This window comes from Melanaphis sacchari, unplaced genomic scaffold (genome assembly GCF_002803265.2).
Source record: "Melanaphis sacchari strain LSU unplaced genomic scaffold, SCAv2.0 Contig116_pilon_pilon, whole genome shotgun sequence".
NCBI classification, from domain to species: Eukaryota; Metazoa; Arthropoda; class Insecta; order Hemiptera; family Aphididae; genus Melanaphis; species Melanaphis sacchari.
This window is the reverse complement of record NW_020270453.1, coordinates 144,402-149,000: the sequence shown is the minus strand read 5'-3', so window position 1 is coordinate 149,000 and position 4,599 is coordinate 144,402.

Here is a 4,599-nt window from a genome sequence, read left to right as displayed (position 1 = left end):
ACGGACGGATAATGAATCACTGAAATATCCACGCGCACGCACACCATCCGGTTTCGAGCGAAACGCACATGTCGGCCGGAGAGGAGCCGCCGCCACCGCCGCCCCAGTGCGGCCACGCCGAACGCCCGAAACGCGACATATTATTTTCGTGTCGTGTCGTTTTTGTTTCTCGTCAATCTATATAGTGTTTGCGTTTTGTCGCTTCGTCGAGTCTGGTCCGGCAAAACGTTAAACGACGCATTTCTTCATCTGTCAATATTCAAAGTTTGATAAACGTTTTTTTTTAAATTTTTTTTTATCTCATGTTTCCCATAGCTGACGTCGTAACGTGTTCGCGTTTGACGAGCGGCCTAAAGTTTCGACTTGATTTGTGTTTCGGTTAAAAGCGAAACACGAGACGTGTTTCCATTGAACAATTTAAAATCGGTAACAAACGGCGAATACACAGTGTATCGGTGTTTTAACAACAGAGTGTTCAAACCCGCTTGTTCACAGAGCAATATACTCGTAATATTGTTTTGAACACTAAATTGGTTGGTATGTTTATAAATGTTGCAGTTCGTTTCAATGTAACAAAAGCAACTGGCGATATCTGTCAACGTTTGAGTACCTAACTATTTTTTACCCAGGCGCGTGGTCCAGGTTTAATATTTTAAAATGCGTTCGTGAAATTTCAATCAGAAAAGCACAAAGAAAATCTGCTTCAACGCTCGAACACGACACGCCGAATACCAGACACCCGGGACAGCGGGAAATTGTTAATTTGTCGTTTTTGGCGTTCTAATAAAAATTGAAAACGAAATGTGTGATATACACTTGTTACTTGTACTATTAATTATATAATAGAATATAGTCTACTCTATAATTTATCACCGTACTAACTGCTGTAGACAAAACACGCCGACGTTGATCCGATCAGTGAAAACACTGAAAACTAATATTTTTGTTTTATAGCTCTAATGACCCCAAGTAAACCCGTATGTTACCTGTTTAATTTATTAACAATTGGTTAGATATTAATAAATATTAGTATGGGAAAAGAATGACGTTTGCTTTCTAATATTTTAAAATATCTGTGTTTTGGTTTAATAACTTTAATAATTATAATTTATAATAGAAGCAATAATTATTAAACATTATCATACTAAAGGTATTAGGTGATACATAAAATTATAAAATTCGATTGCGATTTAAATTAAAAAATGAATAGATACAAACATAAATTTAACTTGTAAAATATGCGCATAAAAACCACTATAATGTGTAAAGTAAATTTTAAATTCATACATTCAGTCTTACGGATATTCTTTAATATTCTACCAAACGGAATTTGTTATCCATATGGTAAGTATTTTGTGGTAACTGACACAAATATGTGCTTAATTTATAAGAGCATACCTATGTCATTGTACACTAATAGTTTTCGATTTATCTAGTTGCGATAAGGCCCTTGTTGAACTTTAGTGTCTGCTGCAGACTGCTGTAAAGACGACAAGTCAAATTCGTTTCACTCCAAACGTATTGTACCTATACTTTATAAATCAACCATGTTACACTTTAAACTGCAGTTTGCAGAAGCAGAACTTACAGCTGCTGTATAGACGTATAGTGTATATACTATATAATAATATCAAAGTTCTGCAGCCCGCTGTAATTGGTTTGTTTATCATTATAATACTGTAACAATCAACAAGATTTATTGTAGGTAATTTGCAGTTCATAATCGAATAGCGAACTTCATATACAAAACACGCATGTAATACACATTGCATATAGTCCAATAGTCTGTTGCACCGTAATAATCAAACTTTCGTATTGCGATTTATGTCAAACGGACTATTTATATCGAGACCAAATGCAGAGATCGTTTTCAGCTTAGAGGAGGTGACATTTACAGAACGTTCATTTACTGAAATAAATAAAACACATATAATGTAAACAACTTGATATTATATCACTATATTTTCAAGTTAAAGTAATATATACAACTTACTAGTAATATTAAAGTAGTGTGACGAAAAATTGAAACTTACTCATTAAAATATATTTATATTTTATAAAAATTACACGATAGGTATATTGACTTTACTTTAAATAAAATGTAATATTATAATCTAAAGATCTTGTTTTAGTGTTCAAATATTTAATAACGCTAATAATAAACTCTAATATTTGACTATAATATTATGCTACAATTTAGATTTTTTAAGGATGAATATCGTTCTGTTATGGAACATCAGATAAACTGAGATAGGTAACACATTCTTATCACACTCGATTCGAAAAGTCATCAATTTTTTTTTTTATGTATACTGTATTACTGGGTAGAGTACTCTCAAATATTAAATGAAGATTAGTTTTTATAGACTACTTGTAGTATCTATAATTATGGGTTAATTTATATACATTGAATTTATTATTATTATACTCATAATAACATTATAGAAGCAATTAAGGTGACAATGTGTACCTTATTCATAAATGTATGGTCGTATGTGTATATAATCAATAATTTAACGTATACATTTAAAATTAAAATTATAATTAATCGTGCTATTCTATTTTATATAATATACCTCATTTATGTGAGATGTCCAACCATGTTATCAAAAATTATTTGTGTAATAAAAAGGAAAAAATAAATGACAATATGTGAAAAAATTCTTAAAACGAAAGTAGACATTGATATACTAACTTAAATTATTATTATTGGAAATAATTGCATACTCGCATTGTCGTCGTTGATTATAATATAATATAATTTATCAATACTTGATAATAATGATAATTGACAATATATCATGTGTGTCAACTGAATTAACTTCATGATTACTTAACGTTGCACCAGATGTTTATGATTAGTCATCACACAATATGAGCATAAATTGAGTTACTTATCAGTTATCTCCATACCTATAAATCCATAAAGGCATTAGACACTAACATTAGATCACTTTATATCAGCAATATATTATGCTCTTACCAATATCTTAAAAAAAATGAATTTCAAATATGATATGTAATACACTAATGTCTAAAAAATATTATTGTTAATTATCTAGTGTCTAAAATCATCAGATTTTATGGCTGCTTAGACATTTTTCGTTTTACTTATAACAGAAGTGTAAAAACTAAAAAGTATACAACATAATAATATAATAAATATCATCCAGTATCCACCACAAAACATATTGCATCGCGGACGTTACACATATGGACACATTTATTAAGGTCGAGATTTTACAACATCCATGTGTTAGGTATTATTTGTACACCAAAGAAAACGGTGTGATTTTTCGGGTGTTTTTGCTGGAATTGTTGTATAAGCGAGCCTGTCGTTAACATTACCAAATTGAATTTATAATACGAGTATATATACCATATTGTTCACATCACACATGGCTACCCTATAAACTGCGATGTTTTCAATATATTTGTCGTCATTATTCGGAATATAAGTATTATAAGTTATACTCAAAAACATGTGGTCAAATTCAATATAATAATGTAATAGTCATATTATGTATACAACAATAGAGAGTAGAAGTATGTCTAATTCTTAGAAAAAAAATATATATTTACTTTTAACCAATAAGCGAAATTATAGATTGTTAAATATACACATATGTAATATAAATTTATAGTATTATAATACAAATGTATATAATTATTATTTACCATATTGGAGTATTCACTACAACTTCTGAAACTTATATCTCTTACAAAAAAACAAATAAACACTTTTTACATGGATGAATATTCTATATGGACGTAATAAATTCTTTAATAAAAAGGAACGAATAGAAATACACTAAAAAATAAAATTGTATTAGTTAATGAAAGAAAAGTGTAATTCATAATTATTTCAACAATTATAATTTATGAAAGCTAATATATTATTATAATTATGTGAAAAATAAAATAAAAATTAATGATAAATATAATTACACGATCACAGTGGTCAATAAAATGATCGAATAGTTGAATTGGAAAGACTATAAATATGAATAAAGGTATTTTTAGGTATTTTACTAAATCAATAAACTAAATTAACTTTTATATATAAAATGCAATTCAATAATAGACTATTTTTTTTAAATTCATGATATAAAATGTTGGTTACCTTTTTAATATTTCTATTAGATAATGTAGTGCTCAGAGAAAAAAACATAATAATAAACAATTTTAAAACATATCTATTTACATGTACATGCTATAAAAAAAAATTATAAACATATTCGTGATGTTGTTTGCTTGTTAGCGTGTAATACAAACCAGAAGGCCGATTAACAATCGTTTGTATTTTGTTAGCATTTCTCATTTTCTTTGTAAAATGAAAGTTAGCAAAAAGTCATGATGATTTTAAATTGTGTATAGAAATAAATAAAATGTTGACATATATTTAGCCATTAGATATAACTCAATTAAAATATAATTCATATTAATAAGAGAAATAGTTTTGAATATTTACTTATTATACTTATATGAGTAGGTGTAATATTTTAAGCTCTTTAAGTCTCCATAATTGTCCGGAACTACGATTATATCGGTTCCAAATATAATATAGCGTCCCGGTTTCCCAATTTAATATTTCTGTTT